General features: G+C 38.9%; 1 pseudogene; it reads right to left on the bottom strand.

Moving 5' to 3' along the window:
• Positions 1 to 8368: 8368 nt before the first annotated feature.
• Positions 8369 to 10484, bottom strand: LOC120427953 (sodium channel protein Nach-like; annotated as a pseudogene).
• Positions 10485 to 10800: the final 316 nt, after the last annotated feature.

Genomic DNA, 10800 nt, shown 5'->3' with positions numbered 1-10800 from the left:
AGTCATCAACGCCGAATGCTCATTGCGCGGCTGGCTACCGCAAAACGGCTTCTGGGCAGTTCGCTGGAGAAATTTGGTTTTGTGATTTCGAGTAAAATCTTTTAGTATAAATAAATTGTTTAAATCTTTTTAATACATCGCGACCCAATCGGTTTTTAGTGTTCACCCAGAACTGGGCATCGGCATACGTGAGGATAAAGAGGTACTGTGAACGGACGGAGAAGATAAATCCCAAATTAGCTGAGAGTATTCTCCTTACGGGATTCATTGTCCAAAAAGTTCACCCTTCAAAAAAAATGTGTCGCTATCGAGAATCGAACCCAGGCCTTAGGCATATCGAACCGTTTTCATTTCGAAAAGTTTTTTTAACTGCAATAATTTTGAAAAATAAGGCAAGACCATCACAGATTTCACCCTATAAAAAAGTTATTGCGAAATGCCTCTGTTACACATGGTTCAAATAAAAAAAAAATTATTTTAAAAATTAAAAAATATGATTTGAAAAACTTTTTCAACTGTTTCAGTAATAAAATGTTCGAAAGAAAACTCACAAAAGTATTACAGAAACAAGAATACATTATTTTTAAAGAACTTATACAAAATTATTTAAAATATGTTCGAGGCATGACTGTTTCTAATAAAACTTTTTAAATAACTGGTCATTTTTTAAAGAATAAAAAAACTGTTAAAGGAACTTAAAAGAGATAATTTAATTTTATTTTAAAATGAAAAAAAGTTAAAAAAAACTCATCGGACTACTACAAGAACTGATAATTTTTTCAGGATTCTAAAAACTCACTAAAAAACTGAAACATAATTTTTTATACGAAAAAATGGAAACTAACTTAATTATCGCAGAAATCAATTGCAAACGATTTTATGAAAAACTCACAACTCACAAAAATATTACAGAAATACGAATAAATTATTTTAAAAGAATATAAAGTTTGAATTTAGACTTTTTCCCATATTTTTATTTTAAAGAACTGGTCATGTCTGAAGAATAAACAAACAAACAAAAAAAAAACGAGACGAGATATTTGGAAATAAAAAACTGTAAAATATGGTTTAAATTTAAAAAAAAACTTATTTAAAATAATTTATTTCAAGGACTGTTTTTTTTTTTTTTTTTTTGAATGAATGGAAAAACTTACAGAAAAGTTTTTAAAAACAATTCAATTGAATAAAACTGAAACAAAAATAATTTGCTTTGAAAAAAAAATTAAATTAATGTTTGAATTCAAAAATAAATCTCGTTACACTAATAAAAAAACTGATCATGTTTTAAAGAATATAAGCAGTAGTTGTTCGGTAACTGGACGTTGTTTAACTTGGTTGCTTTTTAACTGGGCGCTCGATAACTGGGCCGTAGCCCAGTTAAAAAGCAGACAAACGTCAAAAAACCAAAACAAACCGAAATCACCGAGGGGTTAATGGATGCAAAAATAATGTTCAACAAATAAAAAAAAACTTTTTTCAAACTTTTATGTATTTAATTTCAAGTCACAATTAAAGAAATATGTAAAGTAATCGTTGGAAATAAATTTGAGTAATTTTTCATTTTTATATTTCATCAAAAAAATATTATTCATCGGTAGCCCCCTCGTTATTTTTCGTTCAGCCCAGTTAGCGAACAGCATTCGGTGACTGGGTTACGTTCTCAGCCCAGTTACCGAACAACTACTGTATTTTGCAATAATATGAAGTTCTGAAAATTTGGTTTGAGTTCAGACTTTTTCACATAAAACTTTTAAAAGAACTACTCATGTTCGAAAAAAAAGACAAACCCGTTAAAAATTAAAAACATGATATTTTGTTTCAAAAAGCTATTTTTATACAGCTTATTTGAATCAAACAAAAATCTAATTTAGAAAACTGTCCTATTTTAAAGAATGGAAAAACAAAATGCTCAATTATTTTTTTCCTAATTCCCTAATTCTGCATACAAACTTTGGAGAAAAACTATTCAGCCCTGTCCAAATATGTTTGAAACATTCATAAAACTCGGGTTTCTGAGGAATTCATACTCCTAAAGTTCACGCTTCCCCTCGAGTTGAGTATGCGCTGAAATTTAATTGGACGGTGATATAAGGTCTTTTAAAAGAATATAAAACATTTTGAAAAATGGAAGAATGGAAAGTTAAATGAAAAATTAACTGAAAATGTATGAATTAATTTGAAAAAAAAAACTCAAATATCATAGAAACAAGATAAATAATTTTGAAAAAAATAAATTACTAAAAAATTCTTCACATTTTTTTGGAGAAATGCTCATGTTTTAAATAATGTTCACACCCACAAATTGAACATCCTACATAATTAAAAATCATGATTTGCTTAGTCCGTTTTCCCACTATTTAGAACGATTTTTTCAATTCAACCCACATACCTAACATTTTTTTAAGAGTAGTACCTAAACTCAAAAATTCGTATGAAAAAGTGGGAAAACGAACTCAGCAAGATGTTTGGTTATGATGTAAAATTTCCTTTTAACTTGGAGAGAAAAAATGGGAAGAAAACTTTTTTTTAAATGGACAACAACTGGAAATCTCGGAATCTATAACCAATTCAACCAAAACTTTTTGCGCTGATTCGACAGAGAATTCCTCCTCCACCGGGTTGTTGATGTTGAGGCATGACTGATGACCACTGGCAGAGGGTAATTACTAATTAGTGAACCTCATACCTGCCTCTCCCATAGTCTGGGTGTGATAAGGATCGCTGGGTTGTGCGATACATTGTATTAAGCTATTATTTGGACGGGCGGTGTTGTTCCCAAGAGTCGAAATGTACGCAAATTTGTGTATGCTTTATGGCCAAGTGCCCGGCAATATTTTGTCTGCCAAATTTTCGTAAGGCCACACCGTGTTGACAGTGAGAAAAATGATCTCGTTAAAAGCGTCCTTACGGCGACGACCCAGCCCCTCCCCAAAGGTCGCACGGACGAACTACGGACCAACAGAATTATGCTAATATTATGCTACGACGGTGGACTCGCGTATCCGAGCGGAAAACGAAACGTTACGCAATACCAGCTCTCGGATCCGACTCAAACCCGACGACATATGCGGAGTTTGGAATGCTTGCGCAGATTTGGGTTAGTAGTGATCGAAAGGCAAAGAATGCAAATTCAGCCGCCCCGGCAGTGTGTGAGTGTCTTACGATGGCTCGTTTTGTCACTGTCATGGCACTAATCCTCTCGCCGAGGAATCCGCGGTGACGCGGAATCGACCACGATCGGGCGGTCTGCGCAAGGAAGTCACGCGACTGCGAGGTCTGGGTAAGATTTTTCGAATATAAACCATCATCGTTAGTTTCAAGACTGCTCTATGCTAATGATGACCGATCTATCAAGTCCAATGCGGCTGACTGGACGATAAATGGTGGCGTTCGATCGGTGTTCAATCGTTGATGTAGTGCACCGTCATTCTTACGTTGATAGACGAAGATGTTCAACTTGATCTAATGAATATTCTCGCATGTTTAAAGCCAACTAATGGAATCCAAAGATTATTCATATTGATTAGTATTGATACCATTGATTGAAATTAATTAAACATAAATGCAACTAAATCTAATCAATCATTTTTGTACAAATGATCAAACATGGTAGGATGGTATTTCATTTGTTGGCAAAATTGAAAAGGGACAAACCTTTATTTATTGTTGATATCATATTCCTGTTAGTACAGAAAATGGGTTAATGTGTGAGTCTCGTTTAGTATGCCAATAGCATTTCTAATAGAGTCAAATTTAAACGACATGTTTTGCACATTTTGTGACAATACACAGCAAAAAATCCAATGGTAAAATCGCATGCAAAACCGTGCACATCACCTTCGTCAAAATAAACACTTAATATTACACACTGCATGTACAATTTTTGCAAACACAAAAAAAAAGTTGCAACCGGCTGGATTCAAACTCAGCACCAACAGTAAGGACTGGCGCCTCAGCCCACTCGGCCATCAGACCGATGTAAAGCTGAAAGGATAAACGCATATATGGGCTTGACATTTTGGTCAAGTTGGTTTCCCATTCTGATGGGCTACATATTTCAGGGTGTAAAATTACATAAAATTGCATAAAATAATGCAATTTTTATTTTACACCCAGGCCTTTTACACGCAGCTGGATTACTACTTTTTTAGCTGTGATATTTAGAGGGACGATGGATCAAACCATGAGAAAATAGTTGTAATGACCTTACATCTAATAGATTTGCTGTCCTAACGAAAGCCGACCTTAACCTGCACTTTGGCCAATCCATCTGGTTAGAACACGCTCATTAGAGACTCCCAGCGGCGTTGAAATAAATCTCGTGGTCAACTCTGACCTGCCCAAGCACTCTCTGTAGGTCCAACTCGTCACACAGCTGCTCCAACTGACCCACCGGTCGCAACTTGAGCCATTATTATTTTCAATAAAAAGCCCATAATAAGCGCATGGCTTGTTTGGTCGAAGAGCTGCGCTTGCGTAGTCATCGTCGTGATCCGTCTTGCAGTGCGGCACTTCAGAAGGTCACTCTCATCATCTAAGCCGAATTGACCGGGTTGTAACACGCGCCTAACCTCAAAGTTTATCATGAGAAGACTTCCCAGCGCGTACTAATTAAATGTTGGCAGCCAATGGGCTACACTTATTGTTGGAAACTAATGCATAACCCTGCGTGGTTCAATGTCAACCTCTCGAAAAAAAACGTTGTCCAAACTGCAGTCGATGAGACCCTTTGGGTCACTTCACACCCTCGGTGGGTCCCCGATGGGAAGGTCAGCCCGTTCACCCGACCTAAGAGGGCATGCGCAGATCTTCGTTCGGTTTGAGGTCGACTCAGCGAAGGGTTGTGGAAGTCGTCGACGGATGCATTCGTCATTCAACCGTCGCGATGCAATTGTGCGCGCGCGTAGGACGCAAATCCCCGGCGATGACCGTTTCTTCAAGTTTGCCTTGCACTGATTGCAGCCGGCCGATAAAAATGTGTTGAAGTTTTGTTTAATGGAACTGCCCGCGCCTTTCTACGCTCACTTGCTGGTCCTGTGGCGTCCAGAACTGGGGATGCGGTAATCGCGCAGCGGTTCACGAACCGTTCGTCGTCGTCGCGCGTTGCTGTCTCTGGTGTCAGCGTTGAGAAAATGGGTCGAAATTCGGATCAAGTTTCGCGATAATTGCATAATATTCAAATTGTAAGTGATCCTTTCCTTTTTTTCTCTCACTCAAATAGGACGACGTTCTCCGCGGACGATTTGCGAAAGCTGAACGCTTCATCATTGGATTACGCTGCAATTACGGGCAAGATTTATGAAACTTCCCAAGGGGTTGGGGCAGAGTGGCTTGATTGAGGAAAATCGCTGATCTTTAGTAGGTCGTATTTCTGGCTAATTTATCACTTTTCCACGGTAATTTCGAGCGGCGCGGCATTAAATGGTGGCACATCAAGAAGATTTCATGATAAGTTTTAGCACCTTTTGGTACGGCAGATAACAACGAAAAAAGAGGAAAATTGTTTGTCGTTTATTTAAGCGTTAGCTGTTTTGATCAACGATGTTAAATATGGTGAAAAGTCCATCGCAATCTTTTTCTTTTGTGGTGTCAAAATTAGGTAAATTTAACATTGATTTTTTTACCTTCGAGAGGTTTTTGTTTTTTTTTTTTCTATTTTTGGTCCTAGTTTTATCCCGAGCAGGGGTAAATAACACGGGAATACCAAATTTTGGTATTACTTGGCCAAATAACAGGGACCAAAAAGTGCCCTTGGTTGCCCAGTAATAGATGGTAAAATACCATGAAATCATACCAAAGTCTTGTATGTGGAAGGGCACAACAATACCAAACCATGTTATTCCAAGGGTAAAATAATACCTCAAAATAAAACCATTTCAATACCAAGTCGAGGTCTTCTGGATTTTTTGACATTACTTGAATACCAAAACTTGGTATTGCCATGGTTTTATTTTTAGGTATTCCCGTGCCCTTGGAAAATCAGATTTTGGTATTCCACATACGTGATTTTGGTATGATTTCATGGTATTTTACCATCTATTACTGGGCAACCAAGAGCACATTTTGGTCGCTGGTATTTGCACAAGTAATACCAAAATTTGGTATTTTCATACAATTTTTAGTGCAGCAGTTGCAGTTAGTGAAAAAACGGAAATGATCCATATGCAACAGCCAAATCTACTCACCTGATGATTCCATGTTGTTCTTAGTGATATTCTTCACCACATCGAATGCATTTGTCATTGATGAACGGTCTGTGCTTGAAGTTCTTGAAGCTTCTGAAAAATAACAAGATTGAAAAACAAGTGTTAATAAAATGAAACTGGATTAAAATTCACCAAAATTCAATAATCTGTCGATTGACTCGTTTTTCAAAGTATTTTGTTATATAAAAAAAAAATAAAATTAGCTTAAACATTTTTGGGTTTCAAGTCATTTTAGCGCAAAATTAATTATCTCGTCAAAATTTATAAAAAATTTCCCATAGTTTCAAAGGAATTTGATTAAACACCAATACCAAAATAATACCAAAATGTGCCATCCTGACTTTGAAAATTTTCCACAATTTCAAGTCATTTCTTTAGGGGGTATATCAAAAATGTTTAAAATCAATTTTGAAATTTCCGGTTTTCAATGAAAGCATTCGCTTTGAGACATCATTTCAGCGCAAAATTAATTATTTTGTCAAAATTGGTCAAAATTTTCCCATAGTTTCAGAAGAATTTGATAAAACACTTTAATACTAAAATTATACCAAAATGTGCCATCCTGACTTAGAAAATTTTCCACAATTTCAAGTCATTTCTATATGGGGTAAATCAAAAATGTTTAAAATCAAGTTTGAAATTTCCGGTTTTCAATGAAAGCATTCGCTTTGAGACATCATTTTTGCGCAAAATTAATTATTTTGTCAAAATTGGTCAAAATTGTCCCATAGTTTTAGAGGAATTTGATGAAATTCTGTAATACCAAAAGAATACCAAAATGTGGTGTTTGACCATTGAAAAATTCTGCAATTTTGCAATATCAAAACAATACCTTAAATTGGTATGACACCACATTTTTTTCTTGCATAATCCTTAAGACAAATTTTAAAAGGGTCCAGGAATACCTAAATTTGGGATTGATACCAGAAAAAGGTATTATTACGCATTTCCCTTGTTATTTACCCATGCTCGGGAGGTTATGATTAGCATGGTCCAGATAAAAACATTAAACTTTTTAAAAAATCTAAGAATATGTAAGAAAAACTATTTCAAAAACTAAAGAAACTAATAAAACTAATTTACTTAATTTAAAAAAAGAAATAGATTTCTCAAACAAAAGTTCAACCAATGAATTGAAAAAGTAATGGTACCGTCATCAGGGGTGACATTGGGTCTGGGGGGTGAGATTGGGTCATACAAATTTCCGCATTTTTGTATGACCCAATCTCACCCCCCAGACCCAATGTCACCCCTGATGACGGTAGGTAAATTTAATAACTGAACGTCACCAGAGAATGCCATAAACCATTCAAGAAGCGCTACTCTGCATGCTACCTTTAAAGTACAAGGGAAAATACTTGTAAATCTTCTCACGCCCATGTGCGTTTTCCGTCCAAAGTGTTTTGGTTTAAAAATAAAACACAACCCAAGCCACAACTAAAAAGGGGCCCACAAGTGGAGCCCCGGAGAACCCGTGCGCGTGATGCTCGCGTGCCAAATGAAATTTATAAAACACTCACTCCATCCCCAAGGGCACAGTCGACTGACGCCGGGGCCAATATGAGTTATGACCAACGGTTGCATGGGGTGGTGCACCTCTCTCTCTCTCTAGAATGCACGCTGTAAATGTCAAATTATGACAGTTCCCACTGAGAGATGAACATGGGCTTTTGGGTTTGCGAGAGGTGCCTTAACAAATTAACGGACTTGTTTTCAAATGTTGTTTTGATTTCATATATTTTTTCGGAAACTTTTCTTTATCTCGATTCCAAGTCAGCGATAATAAACCTTTCCACAAAAAAGGTCCCCAATTGTACCCCAGACAAATGTCGCCATCGGAATCTGGTCACGCGTAACCGCAAAAAGCCACACATGTGTTTGTACGCAGCGCCAAACGCATTCTTAATTTGACATTTTGATGGTGGTGCGAAATTTGTGGTTATTGCGCGTGAATATGCGATGTTATGTTCTTTTTTTTCTGCGAGGACCATACGCACCGATGACCGTGTTCTGCAAACTGCATTTCGCTGATGCACACAGCCCGTAAAGGCCCCACAAAAATACCGTAAAACCGTGTCTGCCGCAATCAGGCAGCGAAGAAGACCCGCGACTACCAGACCGATGGATGGACAGGTTGAAAGTAACGGCTGACCATCAGGCTCTGTGCCCCGAAAAGTGCCACAGATTAGCAGACTTGGAAGTTTCAAATTAAAATTTCCCTTTCGTCGCGAATCAGACAGATATTCGTTCATTTGTTTCAAGTCTGCTTGTCTGTGGTACACCCAACGATCCACCGGTGGTGGTCAGGACCACGTCTGGACGGGTAGTGGGGTGCGGCCGCAGTTGGTTTTTTAATTGATTTTCGGACATTACTTATACTGCAAGTGTAATATTTTTTACATAATCAGCACCTACGGGGGTAGACAAATTTATGGGACAGAAGTTCGGTGTCGTCGTTTGGCGTGTGACCGGCTTGGCGAGAATGGTGTCCACTTGCTGTTGCTGCTGCTGCTGATAAGAAAGGTGGTGACATCTTCTGCAAGTGGGTTGGGTATTATCTAACATGTTGCCGGTGTAGTGGGACAACAAGTTGGTTTCAGCATTTTGTGATTTTGCAATTATTTTTAAAATATCAAAAGTTAATGAAAGTCATCTAAAACTTCTGCTCGTGCTCCTCGTGCATATCAGCCTCCTCATCATACTCGTCCTCATCGTCATCATCATCATCAGTCTTCCCCAAGACACCTGCAGACACAAATCGAACCGTGAAAAAGTAAACCAGTTCCACCAGACTCAGGATACTGGCTCCCATGAACAGTCCCAGGATTCCACCCACGGACACCACAATATCAAGCTTTTCACGCACAATCTGTCGACGATAGCGCTGCGTTGGCAGCGCCAACATCTTGAACATCACCGACCGGCTGTTACGCTCCTCGATCTCGGACTGCTTCCCAATGACCCGAATCTCGTGCTCCGTACACGATGGCAAGCACTGACATACCAGCCCATTCGTGCGCCACGGTTGCATGATCGTCGTCTGCGGGAACATTACGTCCTTCTGGTCCAGACATGCTAATCCTTCGTACATGCAAATCGGACTCTTGTCATTATCTGAAACATCATAGAAAATCAAGATGGGCTGCCAAAGTTACCGGGTAGATCCTACCTCCTGTTATGAAGTTGTGATGACAGCAGTTGCACATCTTGATCTGGGCATTCTTGAGACATTCCGTTACGCACACGCTGTAGCTGTACTTAGGGTAGTTAAACTCGGACTGCTCGTCCGGAAAGATACACCGCCGGACTTCGGTGTCGACGGTCTGAACCAGAGGATCGTTCACTATGTTCTGCACTGTTAGGAAAACGGTTTCGGAGTATCCTTCCGGAATCTGCGTGAACTGAAGCGTAGTAAGTAGCATGTGAGGGACATCTTCCTCGTTCAATATGTAGGCCTGGAACAGATAACAATTAGTAACGCACTATGAAGAAATAGTTTAACTCACGGATGTAGCCTTAGAAACGTTCAACAACAATTCCCCGGATGCAACTCCACGCCCAACCTCCATACTGAGCCAGTTATAACCTCCTCTGAAATAAATCATTCGATACAAATCAATCATAAACCCAATCTCCCACTTACTTCTTCACCAGTTGTACCGAGTTTATCAAGTAGCACGATCCCATCGTAGTCTGAATCGGTTTAAAGTACCTACAACAGTCGAATACTTTCCCGTTCCACCTACATTCATCAAACAGCTCCTCACAACTCGCTCGAACCTTCCATGCAAACTTGTTATACCCCGCCGTCGGACACTTCACACAGTCCGTGCAATCCTTATACGGCGCACAGTACGACATTATCGATCCATAATTGTACAAATTATGAAATATAATCCTCAGCATAAAGTCCTCCACATCGTAATTGTACTCCATCTCCTCGCTGGTCCTCATATCGTTGATCTGACTCTCCAAACTAGCGTAGTACTCCTTGGCGTAGCCCATCTCGCAAATCCCCACCGACGGAAAGTGGGTCACATCCCGGGCGTGCACGTTCTCAATCACCAGCGAGACCGCGTTCTTGTGGAACGTCGACATGTAGTCCATGATCAGGTAGTACGAGCCCGCCCAGGACACGATGACGCACACCAGCCAGAACAGCCGCTCCGTGAAGTGGTACTTGTGGTCCGCGATGTAACCGAACCCGGCCAGCGAACAGTTGCAGCAGTAGTCCACGAAGATCCGGAACCAGTTCCGGCACAGGCGCTTTAGGCGCATTTTGTACTGTGGCGGGCTAACCGTTGGAGCTGGAGTGACTGCATGAACCGGAAGTCACGAAGTTTATCTGCATCATTGTTACGTGAATACTCCAACCAACGTGATTAATTTTAAATTAATTATGAGTGTAGTGCTGATTTGACATAGTTCATTAAAAATGTATCGCACAATTATTTTTTTCTATCGTCACTAAAAGCATAATTGTGTATTTAGTTAAGGATGTGAAAGATGTAAACTTAGCACTCTAATATTATTTATTGATATTTTGATTTTTGTCTTGATTGCTCCAACGATTATTTCATCGGCGATAAGCCAT

This window comes from Culex pipiens, chromosome 2, assembly GCF_016801865.2.
Source record: "Culex pipiens pallens isolate TS chromosome 2, TS_CPP_V2, whole genome shotgun sequence".
NCBI classification, from domain to species: Eukaryota; Metazoa; Arthropoda; class Insecta; order Diptera; family Culicidae; genus Culex; species Culex pipiens.
This window is presented reverse-complemented; position numbering and strand designations above follow the sequence as displayed.